Source organism: Macaca thibetana, chromosome 20 (assembly GCF_024542745.1).
Source record: "Macaca thibetana thibetana isolate TM-01 chromosome 20, ASM2454274v1, whole genome shotgun sequence".
Classification (NCBI taxonomy): Eukaryota; Metazoa; Chordata; class Mammalia; order Primates; family Cercopithecidae; genus Macaca; species Macaca thibetana.
Genome location: NC_065597.1, coordinates 67,913,732 through 67,930,830, shown reverse-complemented (window position 1 = coordinate 67,930,830; position 17,099 = coordinate 67,913,732). Strand labels below are relative to the sequence as shown.

Genomic DNA, 17,099 nt, shown 5'->3' with positions numbered 1-17,099 from the left:
TATAGCAAGTGATAGAGTTCACATACATTGAGTGCCCATTAGGAGCCAAAAGTCGTGTGTTCTTTATTTAAAAATCTTATCAGAGTTGAACTGTCCACCCCATGTAGTTACTTAGTATCTTAATCCTCTCATTTTATCTTAATATTCTTAATAAGGTGGTAAGACAAAGGTTTTTAAAATGTGCGTTCTAGAAACATTGAGTGTACACCCTGATTCTGTCACTTGCTGGTGGCAATCCAGGATGAATTAAACCAACGCACTGTGCCTCAGTTTCCTCACCTACACCTCAGGATGATAACTGCACTGAGCTAATATTGTTATGCAGAAGAAAGCAATCTCTGAAGTGCTTGCAGCAGTACTTCAACTGTACGCTATTATCCACAGGTGAAGTAAACAGATTAAATTCTCCAAGGTCACACAGCAAGCAGGTGCTCACCCTAGGATTCCAGAATGTACACCCTTAACTGACAAGGCATGTTCTCACCTGACCAATGAACTTTATGCATGAGTTTAACCCTGTGTGCCACCTGCAGGCTCTTGGTTCTCCATTCTTCCACACTCCAGATTGTCTTAACAGCATACATCTTATTTCAGTGTAAGTAATCATCCCTTCTCTGTAAACTCCTTATATATGAAGATCATGCAGGTTATCAACTTGTATTGGCCTATGTCAATTGATCCTTCAGGATAGTATTACCCTTATTTTATGAGGACAGGAAGGATCCGATAGGTCGTGTGATTTGCCCAAAGCTGTATCTAACGAGTGTTGAAAGAGCACAACATCAACTGTCTGACCCCGAAGTCTATGCCCACTTTATTATCCATGGTGATGGTGGTAATGGTGGTGGTGATGTTAAACTTGGGATGCTTGTGCTCTCCTTATACAATATGTATGGATATCCTAATTAAAACAAGTCACTAGCTTTATCCACACAGGGAGGGAGATAAGGGTTTCCTAAAATACTGGTTTATACCTGAGCGCTTCCCCACTAAATAGGAGGATATAAGAGATGATGACAGATACAGTTTACATTAGAATCTCCCAAAGCAGGCTCTTATCCAAAATAGAGATAAGCATGTAAGTTTTATGTGAAATTTAAGAACTGATGGCAGAAGCGAACGAGTTTAAGAGACCTGGCCAGTGGATGCAGATTCTTGCCATCCCACTCCTGTCCTCCTCCCCCCTAGAGTGTGGGCAGAGGTGAGAAAATAAGCCCAAAGGAAGCCCATATGCCATGCATATGCTTCGTGCAGAAATAGAGGCTGGCTGGCATTTTCTATGGACAGTGCCTGAGGGGTAGCCACTGCTTCATCCCACTGGCTTTTTCTTTTTTGAGGTGGAGTCTCACTCTGTCACCAAGGCTGGAGTGCAGTGGCATGATCTCGGCCCACTGCTACCTCTGCCTTCCAGGTTCAAGTGATTCTCCTGCCTCAGCCCCACTAGTAGCTGGGACTACAGGCAGTTGCTACCACATCCAGCTATTTTTTTGCATTTTTAGTAGAGATAGGGTTTCACCATGTTGGCCAGCCTGGTTCTCAAACTCCTGGCCTCAGGTAATCCACCCACCTTAGCCTCCCAAAGTGCTGGGATGACAGGCACGAGCCACCGTGCCTGGCCAGCTATGTATTTCTTAAAGCAAGATGTTGAACAGTAAAATCTTCTCCATCTTAACAAAAATATTACAGATACAGTTCAGTTAGTTTGGACCACTATCTAAGTTCCCACTCAACATCCTGACAACTTTTACTACTTATGTCTTTTGAAGCCTCTTTCTACTTCCTGGGAAGTAGCCATTTTGGAAGGAAATGCAGTTTTCGTGAGCACTCATTCACACATACACGCATGTGCACACAAGCGAAAGCTTTGTTACTGCTGAGTGTCCGTCCAACCTATGTGCTACAGACCTTAGAACCTGGTGAGCTTGAAAAAGCAGATTCCTAGACCCTTCTGCTTTCAGCACCCGTGAGGTTAAAACCATCATCACCTAGGAGCTACCATCGTCCATTGATTTTTGATTGTGTTCATGCTCAGTTCTTCCTCCAGATAGGACAACCGTTGGGAGAGCTAACAAATGTGTGTGCACACATGTTCATCTGTACATGGGATCTCTGTGCATACATCCACCAGCACATACCTACATGTACCTATACATCAAAAGCATATTCTCAATCACAGGGTGTCATGAGAAAGGTTTTTGTTAAACCAGTGAATACCTGGGACTCAATGTTCTCAAAATAATTTTTTGTTGGAAAACTTACAATGCCTTTTTTGGTGGGGGAGGGAGTTCGTGTTTTTTCATCATCCTGGATAATACATATGTGTGTATACATGAATATATTAGATTTGCATGTAAACTCAAAAGCTGCAGTCCTTTTCTGAAGGGTCCAAAATGCTTATTGTACAACTGCTCAGGACTGAACCTGATGCTTGATATTGGACCAAGAACCAGTTCATCTCGGAGCATAAAACCCAGTCCTTTGACCCATGGGTAAAGCCAGGGCATCTCATTGCTGCTGTCTGCAGTTTAAAGGGAGGTAGATTTGGGGTTGAACCTTGGCCCTTTTGAAGAGTCTCCCACAAGGGTCTAGTCTTACATGCTGTGCACCGGTTGCCCTCCTGGAAGACCTGGGGGGTGGGGGGTAGCGGAAAGTGAAGCCTCTCTGGCCTGTAAAGGCTGATTGGATCACAGGTATCTGGCCTGAAGAAGGGAATTTGCCAACTATCTCAAAGGAGTAACGTTGTCTCAGTAGCTAGGTGGTATTGTGGTGAAAATACAGAGGATTTAAAACTAATAGTGTCATTTTCTAAAAGGACCAAGTATTGTAACATCTATTAAGAATAGATAAAATTTGTTAATACACTGCCAGACGCTCTACAAAATATATGATCTCTGTATTTACACAAGTGTCTAAGTTCATACAGAAGGCATTTAGAACCTCTCCTGACCTCTTTCAGTTATCTCACCCATGAATTGGAGATAATTGCACCATTACCTTAAAGGGTTCTTATAATGAGATACATTAAAACACACAAAACACTTAGCCTAACAAAGCATTTTATCTAATAAATCACATATATATCTATACAATGTACATGTATCCATATGCATTTAAATATTTTAAAGATCAACTAATATACACATTTTGGCTGGGCGTGGTGGCTCACACCTTTAATCCCAGCACTTTGGGGAAGCAGGCAGAGGCTGGAGGATCACTTGAGCCCAGGAGTTCAAGACCACTGTGAGCAACATAGGGAGACCTTGTCTCTTACAAAAGATTAAAAGATGAGCCATGTGTGGTGGTGGCAACCCTGTGGTGCCAACTACTAGGGAGGCTGAGGTGAGACGATCTTTTGAACCTGGGAGTGCAAGGTTGCAGTGAGCCATAATTGCACCACTACACTCCAGCCTGAGCAACAGAACCAGACTGTTAAAAGATACTTAGTATATCTAGTATACGTACATATACACATATGTTTAATAGAACTGTATGCAATTGTATACATAAGAAACCTCTATGCACAGAGACCAACTACTTTTTAGTGTCTCTATGTGCATAAGTATAATAGCATATACATTTGGTCTGATAATGTATTTTTTTTTTTTTTTTTTTTTTTTGAGACGGAGTCTCGCTGTGTCACCCAGGCTGGAGTGCAGTGGCGCGATCTCGGCTCACTGCAAGCTCCGCCTCCCGGGTTTACGCCATTCTCCTGCCTCAGCCTCCGAGTAGCTGGGACTACAGGCGCCCGCCACCACGCCCAGCTAGTTTTTTGTATTTTTAGTAGAGACGGGGTTTCACCATGTTAGCCAGGATGGTCTCGATCTCCTGACTTCGTGATCCGCCTGCCTCGGCCTCCCAAAGTGCTGGGATTACAGGCTTGAGCCACCGCGCCCGGCCTATATATGCTAATTCTTACAGAACATGTAGGTACTGGACAGGGTAAGCGATCAGGAAATGGGACTTATTACCATTATCTTAATCCTCACAACCTCACAAGATAAGTCCTGGTATTGCCCCAGTCTACCCAAAAGGAACCAGAAGCTTGAGCAAGGCTAGGGACATGCCCAGGGCATATGGCTGTTAAGTGGCAGAGCCGAATCATGGTCACTGACTCCAAAGTTGTTGCTACATGCTAAAAACACTTAGCATATATCCTGGCACTTAGTCCTTGCAGCAGCCTAGGGAAGCAATTTGCCCCACCTAACAAAGCGTATAAAAGCCTTGGAGCTAGGAGCCAAAGCATTCTTCTCTTTACTGCACACTGCACTCTTTACTCTTTACTGCACAGCTGCCTAGCAAGCACTTGTTTAGATGGTGGGTTATCAAGAGGGCCCCAGGGTCTTCCTTTGGTGCATACCACCCCCTCCTCCCATGATGATTCCTCATGAAATCGGGCAGGTGCCTGGAACTTTGACATCCAAACTCCCTGACTGAAATAGACAGATGGCTTGTTGCTTGAATGAAGCAAAGTCAGCGAGAGCAAGAGAATTCCCCAGGCTCTAAAGAAAAAAATATATATATATATAGCAAGCTGCAGGTAGAAAATAGAGCAGAAACCCAGGAAGTAGGGTAATGGTGCTGCTGTGGGCAGGTGATCGCTGCGAAGGCGCAGAATGCAAATTGGCAGCTCATCAGCATGCAGACTCCAGCAAACCTTATAAAGCAAGTTAAACCCTCCACAACCCCCCTCCAAAAATCTGCCTTAAAGCAGACAGCAATAGAACTACAGGCCAGAACACGAGGCCCTCATGCTCACATCTGGGAAGCCAAACTTTCTGCAACCACACCACAAAGTTGTCTAGAACTGAAAACCAGGTCAGAGGCACAGCACACAAGCTCGACTTTTATCTCCCCCAAACACTCCTAGGCTGGCAAGTGGCATTGAAATTCATTACTGTAAGCAGGATTTCAGCAGCAGCCGAACTGCCACTCAGCTGGACAGGGCTGTCAGCGTAACTGGCTTGCTGCTGCTTTTTTCCTTTATTTTCCTACATTGCATGACTAGATCATGTATTGTTCTACTATTTTCCCTTTTTTCCCCAAAGATCTGTTCTCTCACCCCAAAAAGTGTGTGAAGGGGAGGTGGGGTAGTACGCATTTTATGAAAAAAGGAAAAACCCGCAAAACTCTGTGTTACAACAAATACCGAAATTCAAAATGATTATGCCACGCATGGCAGGGGAAAAAGAAAATCAACTCCTCTTCCTAAAATTTTTCTATCACTCAAAAAATAACTGACTCTTCTAAGCTGATGGAAAGACACTAGATCTTTGTTGTTTCCAGTAAGCCAAAGATTTAGGCATGCAGCATAATAGACAGCAAAATTTAGTGGTTAGAGGTCTTTTTCCTCTTTTAAGTTTTATTTTTAGATATGATGTCTCACTAGGATGCCCGGGCTAGTCTTGAAATCCCGAGTTCAAATGATCCCCTCCTGCCTTGGTCTCCCAAAGTGCTAGGATTATAGGCATGAGCCACCCTATGTCCAGCCTTTGTCGTTTTGTAAAAAATTCTAGATGAATGTCAATTTAGATCCCACCTCTTCTATCTTCCATCTTCTTCCCAGCTGTGTGACTTTGGCAATTTAGCCTCTCTGGGGCTCAGTTTTCAAATTTTGGAAATGCCTCATTGGATTTTGATGACGATTCAGTAAGATTGTGCAACACTGAGGGTTTCGAGTCTTAAAAAGTTACCCTCCATTTGGGGGAGGACGGGGGAAAGACCTACGTTGAAAAGAGGTGCTGGATTTTTATAACCACAGGACAGCGTTAAGTGAGGTTGAATTTGGAAAACCTGGGAGGCTGCTCACCTATTCAGAGCTATTCTTGAACATTTTAGCTGTGCTTTGCTATCTGGCTGTACTCCCCGGGCAGCCACCTAGGAACCTGCGTGTGCTTTGCATATCTGCAGTGCGTATCCACAAATGTAGAGAAACCCAAGGCATCAGAGCCACTCTGCCCCATGTGTGAATCTCAAGCTCCACCACTTGGTTCTCAGCCAAGACGCCCAACCACATTAAATCCCCACATCCTCCTTAGTAAAATAGAAGGAAATATAATGACTTTGGAAGCCGATTGTAAGAAAAAGGTGAGATGGAAAACGTGCAGTAAAATCTTCACCCCTCTCCTCTCCTTATTTTGCCTCAAGATATTTTTCAGCCAGGAATTTGTCACTTTGATATAGATTTGAATTGAAACAGAACACTCAACTCCAATAACAAATTGTTATAGGTACCCAAGACCCACCCTTTGCCCCATAGATACTAGGGTTAGATAAGATCATAGAGATGTATTTATGCTACAGGAGACAATATTCCAAGGCAAACTGAACTTAGTATTTTAAAACTCACTACATACTGACCAATTGGGTTTCCTACCAACTTGGTTTCTCTTCTAACAGAGCAGCATCCATGTCCATACGGGTCTGTGTTTGGGGTTTGGAGAGGGAAGGAGAATTGATCAGCCAAGGCTGCAACTGAAATGTTGGGATAAGAAGTAATGTTTCATCCCTGCGACTCCCCAATAGGCCATGGCCATTTTCTTCAATATCCCTGCCCTAACCTCTAAATTCCTGGGTACCAGTGCTAGGAAAGAAATAAATGTTCTTAGCCTCTCCACATCAGTCACAAGGATACCATGACTGAGTCCAAGGTGTAGAATGGAACCCAACTCCCTGGTGGCTTTGGAAACTAAATGCCCCCGAAGACTGTTGTTGGGTATGTACAGGTATTTACAAGATATTTAACTTCCAGTGTTTGAAAATGGGGAGATTTCATAGAATGTGTCCCCTGAGAAGTTGGAAGCTTGGGAAAACAGTGTCCACATTCCTTCCTAGAAGCAGGCATCTAAACCAAGCAATGACTACCTGAGACAGAACAGCTCTTTCCATTCTCCTAGAATGCCCACTCCCTTACTGCCAACCAGCCAGGAACTCAAAGAGGCATTGCACTGATAGATCCTGGGTCTGGAGATAGATTTTAATCTCATTGGCTATCTAATAAACCTAAGAACGAGACGGTCCCAATAAGTCATTTTTTAACAGTATGGTCACTTAAGATGACTTTAAAGTCATCCCATCTACAAAGCGCAAAGTATAGGTCAGGCATGGTGGCTCACACCTGTAATCTCAACACTCTGGGAGGCCGACGTCCACGGATCACTTGAGCCCAGGAGTTTGAGACTATTCCTAAGCAACCTGGTGAGACCCCCTCTACAAAAAAAATACCAAAAACATTACCCAGGCATGGTAGCATGTGCCTGTAGTCCCAGCTATTTCAGAGGCTGAGGTGGGAAGATCTCTTGAACCCAGGAGGCAGAGGTTGCAGTGAACTGAGATCACACCAATGCACTCAAGCCTGGATGACAGCACAAGACCCTATCTCTCCAAGAAAAAAAAAAAGAAGGCAGAGGAAATGAGAGGAGAGGAGAGGAGAGGAGAGAGGAGGTAATGGGAGGGAAATAGAATGGACAGGGAGAGAAAAGATTGGAAAACTCTTCCTATTCTGGTTAATATTAGATTTGAAAGTGTAAAAGTATCATCATTTACTTATCTAGTAACCATATAGACTTGTCATATTTTAGCGCAAGTTTGATTTTGCTTCAGTTTTCTTGGCCTTGCCTCCTCCAGTATAGATTTCCTCATGCTTTAAACTGGCACTGTCTACCAGAAATATAAGGAAAGATGCATATATAATTTTAAGTTGTCTAACAGACATGCCACAGAAGTAAAAATAGGTTAAACCAGTCTATTTTACTTAACTCAATATTAAAAATAGTATTTCAACATGTCATGAATAGAGAAATAAGGCGATTTTACATCTTCATGCTAAGTCTTGGTACTTGGCATAAATTTTACAGCACATTTCAGTTTGAACCAGCCGTATCTCCAGTGCTCAAAAGCCACATCTGGCCAGGCATGGTAGCTCATGCCTATAATCAACACTTTGAGAGACCAAAGCGGGGTATGAGATGAGCCTGGGCAACAGTGTGAGATCCCCATTGCTATGAAAAACAATCAGCTAGACATGGTAGTGCTGATAATCCTAGCTATGCGAAAGGGCTGAGGTGGGAAGATTGCTTGAGCCCAGGAGTTCCAGACTTCATTGACCTGATGGCACCACTGCACTCCAGTCTTGAGGACAGAGCAAGACCCCAACTCTAAAAATCAATTTCTTTAAAAAACCCATATCTAGGCTCAGCTTGAGGTGCCCACATTGGACAATGCTGCTACAGACCATTGAAGGATGCTGTTGGCCATCTTTGAGATGGAGTCTCGCTCTGTTGACCAGGCTGGAGTACAATGGCGTGATCTTAGCTCACTGCAACCTCCACCTCCTGGGTTTAAAGTGATTCTCCTGCCTTGGCCTCCCAAAGTAGCTGAGACTACAGGTACCTGCCACCACATCCGGTTAATTTTTGTATTTTTAGTAGAGATGAGATTTCACCGTATTTCACCATCTTGGCTAATTTTTATATTTTTAGTAGAGATGGGGTTTCACCATGTTGGCCAGGTTGGTTTCAAACTCCTGATCTCAAGTGATCCACCCACCTCGGCCTCCGAAAGTACCGGGATTACAGGTGCGAGCCAGCGCACCCAGCCCTCTGTCACCTCATTTCTAGTCTTACCTTAGCATAAGCCTCAGGAGTGAGGCCACCATCATTCTGGCCGATCCCATGGGTGATGCTGGCATCTGATTTATCACTGTCATCAGTCTGAGTATAAGTTCTGCTTCTGCCCCCATACTTCTCAGAAGTGCAAACATTGGCTCCTCTTCACCGGTAGCTATCCTCTTAAAAAGCCAGCCATTCATTTACTTTACTTCTGGTTGTCACGGATGCTCAGGTTTTTGGGAAATAACCCAGCACATACTACAAGCTTATCTTTTAGGGATTGTATTGGCCGAGTCAGCAAATCCTAAGTCCCAAAGGAGACACAGTGAACTCCTAGGGCGTATCAAGGAGCGTGATTTAGGAGCAGCCATTTTAGCAGCACTATTCCTTCTTCAGTCTCAATACCCAAGGGGTAGAAACCCTACCCTCTTTGTTCATTCTTTTACCCGTTTCTTTGCTCATCAACAATGCTCCACCTTTCCCCAGAGTGCTGAGCACTAGGGGTTACCAAAATAGAATAAGTATAGTCAGAGGCATTTGAAATATGTCAGAGGCTTTGAAACAGCGACTTCATCTTGAATATGGGTGGGGTCAAATAGGGCGGAGACCTGCTGGGCCCTATTCCTAGGTGGTTAGGCATTCTTATCACAGGATGAGATGGGAGGTACGCAGGATTGGGATCACAGGATGTAGGTCATAAAGACGCTGTTGATGAAACAGGAAGCCAGCCAAAACCCACCCAAACCAGAATAGTGATGAAAGTGACCCTTGGTTCCCCCCTTCACTGCTCATTATATGCTAATTATAATACATTAGCATGCTAAAAGACACTCTCACCAGGACCATGACAGTTTAACAAATGCCATGGCAATGTCCAGAAGTTACCCTATGTAGTGTAAAAAGGGGAAAACGCTGGGTTCAGCGAATTGCCTGCCCCTTTCCAGGAAAACTCATGATATACTTGTTTAGCATATGATCAAGAAATAAGTATACTCAATTGAGCAGCCCCATGCCGTTGTTCTATACTGTAGCCATTCTTTATTCCTTGAATTCCTCAATAAATTTGCTTTCACTTTACCCTGTGGACTCGCCCTGAATTCTTATGCAAGATCCAAGAACCCTCCCTTGGGGGTGTGGATCGGAACCTCTTTTCCAGTAACAGTCAAAGTGAAATATTACAAATGTGCCTGACATACCATTAGGTGAACCATCGTAACCTTGAGTATTAATGTCTATTGCTTTAAAATAAATTAGGCATGCTTAGTAACTTGAAGCACACATTTGAGTTCTTACAATTTCTAGGGGGTCAAGAAGTCTAGGTATGCATTAGAGATGGACCCTGTGCTCAGGATCTCCCCAGCTACAACTGAGGTTCTGACTATGGCTGATTCCCACGAGGCTTGAGATCACCTTCCTAACTCATCAAGGTTGTCGACGAAGTTTGGTTCCTCATGGAGTTAAGATTAAGGTCCCCACCTTCCTTGCTAGTTGTTAGCTGGTGACTTCTTAGCCCGTAAAAGCCACCCAGCGATTCCTTTTCCAGGCAGCTCCATAGAAAGTTTACTATGTGGATATTTGCACCTTCTTCCAGGTGAGCAAAAAGGTATGCTTTTTTAATTTCTTCACATTCATTTAAAGTTTCTTCTAACTAGTTCAGGCTCACCCAGGATTCTCTCCCTTCAGATTAACTCTGTCAAATGCTAAGTAACCTATTACTGCTACCAAGGTAGTGCTATTGCATCCTAGTCAGACTCCTCCCATACTCAAGGAGATTACTCAGAGCTTGTTCACTAGGGTGCAGAAATCCTGCCGACGATACCTTGTAAAACTGCTTCTTTATGTCAAAATAAAAAGCTTTACTGTCTTTGTGGTAAGAACCACTTCATCACCAATTCCCAACTTTCAAGGTAGACAAGGCCATCTCTATTTTCTGGATAGGAAAACCAGGTCTCAGAAGTGAGAGAAGTAGCTACACAGCTACTCGAAATTGGTGGAGCCAGATTAGAAGCTTGATCTTAAAAGCAAAGCCTTGGAAGTGTCCCCCAAGACCCACAGAACTGTCACTGGTATAGCTTTCCCAAGACTTTCCTAGTGAGCTGCCAGATCATGAGAGTCACAATAAATGTAAGTCTTTGCATAAGTTATTTGTTGTAGCATAACACGTTACCTCCAAATTTAATAGCTTAAAATAACAAACATGGTTGGGAACAGTGGCTCACACCTGTAAGATTTCGAAAGCCAAGACAAGATGATCGTTTGAGAGTAGGAGTGCAAGACCCGGCTAGGCAACATCAGGAGATCCTGTCAAAAAAAAAAAAAAAATAGCTGAACACCATGGTACACTCCTGTAGTCCCAGCTACTACTCAGTAGGCTGGAACAAGAACACGTGAAGTCCAGGAGGTCCAGGTTGACGCTACGGTGAGCCAAGATCGCCCACTGCATTCCAGCCTCAGCGATAGAGCAAGACCCTGTCTCAAAGAAAAAAAAAAAAGAAAGAAAAAAAACATTTGTAGTTTCTGTGGGCCACAGGTCCAGGTTGCTCAGGGTTTTGCAACAGGCTGCAATCAGTGTTGGTGGGGGCCACTATCATGTAAAGTGTTGGATGGGAAAGGATCCATTTCCCAGCTTACTTTCAACGCTATTAGCAGGATTCAAGTCCTTGCAGACTGAACTGGGGCCTGAGGTTTTTTTTTTTTTTTTTTTTTTTTTTTGCGCTGACTATAGCCAATGGCCTTCATTTCTCAGTTACCAGCCATGAAGGCCTATCTGTAGGGTAGCTCACAACATGCCAGCTTCCTTCAGCAAGTAAAAAGAGCCAGAGTGCCCACAAGATGGAAGCCACAGATTTCATAGCCTATTCTCAGAACCAACATCTTGTCTTATAAGGCTTGTCTTATAATTTTCATGGGGAGTGGACATTAAAAGGAAACAAGAATCATAAGCAATTGAGACTTCCATGGGCCGTCAGATCTACAGTCAGACACCGTGCTCTTGGCATCCTCATCAGAGGTCCCAAGCAACACATTTTACCGTCCGTTTCCCCCTTATGTTTGTCTGGACAGTGTCCTGCTGACCTATACATTTTCACTTAATTCTATTTCTGAAAACCAACACTTTTTCTGCTGCTTAAAATGAAGATTCTCTTTCTAATCAATACAGCGCACTGGATACCTTTCCCCAGCAGATTCTTAGTACATCAAAGATGAAAGAGCTGAAGGCATTTTTTTTCCTCCCCTCTAAATGTGGTCCATGGGTTGCCTGCATCAAGCACCTGGAGAGCCTGCTCACAAGACAGATCTGAGTCCCTTTTCAGACCCTGGCAATTTGGGTTGCTAGTGCTCAAAGTCTAGGTGATTTGCATGGCATACAGCCTAAAATTTGAGATAGAATGCTTTAGATCTATTCAAGAGGTTCCCAAACCTGGCCACACATCAGAATCACATGAAATGCTTTTATGAAACACCCCTGCCCTAAACTTCACTCATAAGGATTTAATTTGATCAGAGTGGGTCTGGGAAGCCCGAGTCTGTTACTATTCCATCCTCATTTTATATATGAGGAAGCCAAAGCTCGAGAAGGGAAAGCAATGCTGATATGGTTTGTCTGTGCCCCCACCCAAATCTCATCTGGAATCATAGCTCCCACAATTCCCACATGTCATTAGAGGGACCTGGTAGGAGGTGGTTGAATCATGGGGGCAGGTCTTTCCTGTGTTCTTGCGATGATGAATACATCTCATGAGAGCTGATGGTTTTATAAAGGGTGGTTTTCCCTGGCCAAGTTCCCTCTTGCCTGCCTCCAGTAAGACCATCTGCCATGATTGTGGGGTCTCTCCCCAGCCACGTGTAACTGTGAGGCCATTAAAAGCTTTTTCTTTATAAATTACCAGTGTCTGGTATGTATTGGTCTGTTCTCATGCTGCCGATTAGACAGTCTCCCCAAGTTGTTAGCTAAAAAAATCCAGGGTTTGAACCCAGTCTGAAGCATTCCAAAGTCTATACTCGTCAAATTTTTATTTAAAAGGAATTGGATGTCGTCATTCCTTCCACCGTCCATCAAGGTCACCTCAGTTCCTCTAAAGAGCTGGAGTTTATTTTATCTTCCAAAGATTTATCTTCAAGTTAGCCCTTTTAATCCTGTATTTTTTAAAATTTAAGTTGGACTTCACCTTTCTCTGGTGCCTCCTTGAGTAGCTTAGTCATTGACCTTCTGAATTGTTTTTTCTGGCAATTCAGAGATTTCTTCGTGATTTGGATGTATTGCTGGTGAGCTTTTGTGGATATTAAAGAACCTTGGTTTGTCATATTTTACCAGAATTGCTTTTCCGGTTCCTTCTCATTGGGGTGGACTAAGAGGAAAGATCTGGGGCTCTGGGGCTCAAGGGCTGCTGTTCAGATTCTGTTGTCCCATGGGGTAATCTGTTCATGTGGTTTTCTCCCCTTTCTCCTAGGGATGTGGCTTCCCGAGAGCCACATTGCAGTGATTGTTAACGTTCTCTTCTGGGTCTAGCCACCAAGAAGAGCTACAAAGCTCTGGCAAGTTAGCCCTTTTTAAAAAGACTGATGCTTAACTTTTGAAAAATTTTGAGAAGTGAAATTGGAGCTAGAAATATTAAGGCATAGACAAATATATTGAAATGGATTTGAAAGTTAAATACAATGCACTACTTTTTGTAGAAAAGATGGGCATAAGAAGTTTGGACACTATGCCAAAAGAGCTAACATAATAATCAGTGACTTGGTCCTGGAAGAGACATACACGCAGTAGTTAAAATTGGACTGGAGTAGTAAGAAATGAGAAACTCTAAGTGACATAAGATGGTGAAAGAATTGATAGAAATATAATGGAAGGGGGCAGGTGTTGAAAACCATCTATTGGATATTATGCTCACTACCTGGGTGATGGGTTCCATCTTACTCTAAACCTCAGCATCATACAATATACCCTTGTAACAAAATCCACATGTGTACCCTCTGAATCTAAATTTAAAAAAAAAAAAAAAAAAAAAAAAAAGACTGATGCTTAAATTCAGTTGTCCTGTTAGCCTACACTTCATTTCAGCTTCTTTCATCTCCCTTTAATATGGATATACTGATGAAGACTTCAAAATTCACTAAGAATCTTTGGGATCTAATTTCTTCAACCAATTTACTTTAGGGTCATTTTTAGAGTAGGTGGCTCTGCCCAGTTCTCAATTTGACAACCTCTCTAAATGTGAATGAGTTCAAGTCATTCATTCCTAAGCTATCATGCTAATAAAGATCTGTTGAATATACTAATACCTTTAACTCCAGACATGTTCTCAACATAGCCTTTAAAAAAGCAATCTTGATACAGCATGTCAATATGAAATTGGAATACAAAATATAGCTGGGATTCCCCTTATATCCTATAGCTTTTTATCTATTCTACAACCCTAGAATGAATTTTAAATCGAAAGACAGGGTCTTACTCTGTTGCCCAGGCTGTAGAGTACGGTGGTGCCGTCCGAGTTCACTGCAGCCTCCAACCCCTGGACTGAAGCCTCCTGCCTCAGCCTCTCCTTCTCAAGTAGCTACAACTATTGGTGCATGCCCCCAAACTCAGCCAATTTTTACATTTCTGTAGAGATGGGGTATTGCTATATCCTTATCCAGGCTGGTCTTTAACTCCTGACTTCAAGCAATCCTCCCAACTCGGCCCCCAAATTGCAGGGATTCCAGGCATGTGTTAATGTCCCCAGCCTGGAACCAACCTTTATGGTTATCAATGCTCCCCCCTATCAGCTGTCTTTATTTTTTTGAAACAGTCTCCCTCTATCACCCAAGCTGGAGTGCAGTGGCACAATCTCAGCTCACTACAACCCTCACCTCCTGGGTTCAAGCGATTCTCTTGTCTCAGCCTCCTGAGTAGCTGGGATTACAGGCACCCGCCACCACGCCCAGCTAATTTTTGTATTTTTAGTAGAGACGGGGTTTCACCATGTTGTTCAGGTTGGTCTCAAACTACTCACCTCTTGATTCATTCAGCATGGCCTCCCAAATCCCTTCTTACATGTATCAAGACTCATACTGACCAATGAGTTCTGGGTTGCAAGAGGATTTTTTGAGCCTGTCTGTCCACGTGTTAAAACATACAAGTGCTGAATTTTATTTTATTTTTTTTGAGACGGAGTCTTGCTCTGTAGCCCGGGCTGGAGTGCAGTGGCCGGATCTCAGCTCACTGCAAGCTCCGCCTCCCGGGTTTAGGCCATTCTCCTGCCTCAGCCTCCGGAGTAGCTGGGACTACAGGCGCCCGCCACCTCGCCCGGCTAGTTTTTTGTATTTTTAGTAGAGACGGGGTTTCATGGTGTTAGCCAGGATGGTCTCGATCTCCTGACCTCGTGATCCGCCCGTCTCGGCCTCCCAAAGTGCTGGGATTACAGGCTTGAGCCACCGCGCCCGGCCTGAATTTTTAAATGACATAAATGGATATATTTATGGGATAGATACAATGTGATACCTTGATACATGTATACATTGCAGAATTAGCAAGTCAGGCTAACACATCACCTCACAGGCTTATTTCTTTTTGGTAAGGACATTTAAAATCCATTCCTTTAACAATTGAGGTATAATACAGTATTAACTACGGTCACCTTGATGTGAAAAAGGTCAGAACTCAATCCACCTGTAAGGAACAGAAACGTACCTTTTGACCATTTCCCTTGGCCGTACCAACTCATATCCCCAGCCTCCGGTGAGATCATGCAATATTCTCATTTATATGCCCCGCTTATTTCACTTAAGATCAGAATGAAGAGGTAACACACAGATAAAAAATATTTGCGAATCATACATCAGATAAGGAGATCATATCCAAAATACGCAAGAAACACAAACCATTCAATAAGAACACAAATATGAAAAAATGGCCAAAGAACCTAAATATTCTCAAAAGACATGTAAAAAACATTTTTTAAATGCTCACCATCGTTAATCAGGCAAATCCAAATTAAAACCATGAGATATCGCCTTATACCTGTTAGAATGGCCATCAAGACAAAAGGTAACAGGTGTTGGCTAGGATGTAGTGAAAACCTTTGTATATTGTTGGTGGGAATGGCACAGCCATTTTGGAAAACAGTATAGAGGTTTCTCTAACTAAAAATAGGGTTAACCATATACATTAGCTCATCTTCACTCTGCTAATAAAGAACTATCCAAGACTGGGTTACTGATAAAGGAAAGAGGTTTAATTGACTCAGTTCCACATGGCTGGGGAAGCCTCACAATCATGGCAGAAGAGCAAGAGATATCCTGCATGGTGGCAGGCAAGAATTTCGACAGGGGAACTCCCCTTTATAAGACCATCAGATCTCATGAGACTTGTTCACAGCAACAGCTCAGGAAAGACCAGCCCCCATGATTCAGTTACCCCCCACCAGGTCCCTCCCACGACATGTGGGGATTACAATTCAAGGTGAGATCTAGGTGGCACAGAGCCAAACCGTATCACCCTATGATCCAGCAGTCACACTTCTGGAAGGATATATACACACATATACACACACGTACACACAGGAATTGAGATTAAATGTTAGATAGCTGCACTCCCATACCCATTACAGCATTATTCATAATAGTCAAGATGTAGATATAATCTGTGTCCACTTGTAAGTTAACGGATTTTTAAATGGGATTTACACACAGTGGAATACTATTCAGCCTTAAAGAGGAGAAATTTTGTCATTTTCAATGACACTAATTAGTCCAAAGTCTTATACTCATTCTACCATCCTATGACCCCAGTCTGATAACAGGTACTTTCTAGTCTGCAAGAGACACCAAGAGTTGCAGAAGCTCAAGTACTAAAAAAAGAAGAAGATAGTGGATGGTTTGCCTATAGTGGTCAGTATTTACCCTATGCTCAGACTAATCAGAGGAAAGACTTTTTGAATTATATTGGTTTTGATTCATTCAGTTGCAGAAACAGACCTCTAACTCAAATTGGCTCACAGCAGCAACAAATGTGTTGGAGATGTATTGGGTACCAAGTTCAAACATGCCCGATTTCACAAACATGCAACTTTGTCAGATCTTTTCTCATCTCTCAGTTCTGTTTCACTTTGTTTAGTACTTTTTCTTTGTCTTCAAATTGGCTGCCTCTATTTGCTGGGGTAGTTGCCATGTGGCAGCCTCTAGCCTATGTTGCTTCAACTTAGAAAGCCTAGCTAAATAGATGGCTTTTTCTTCCTTGCTGGAACCATGTATAGCAAAGACCTAGCATACGCTGCAGAAGGATTCTGGTTGTTCCTCCTTAGACCAATGTGCCTGGTAGGAGAGTAGGGTGCTCCGATTGGTCAGGCTTGGATCAGTGTCATTAACAAGGTTTCCATCCTTTTCACACAACAGATTGTGTGCCATGAAATATATTGCATTGCCAAAAGTTAAAAAAAAAAACAAACTTAAGTAGATAAGAACTACAGGTGTATGCATGCTGTAGAGTCCATGACCTTGAATTTCAGCCCTGAG

The 17,099-nt window shown here is 43.0% G+C and overlaps 1 pseudogene; it reads right to left on the bottom strand.

Moving 5' to 3' along the window:
- Positions 1–14,625: 14,625 nt before the first annotated feature.
- LOC126945139 (uncharacterized) lies at positions 14,626–14,730 on the bottom strand (annotated as a pseudogene).
- Positions 14,731–17,099: the final 2,369 nt, after the last annotated feature.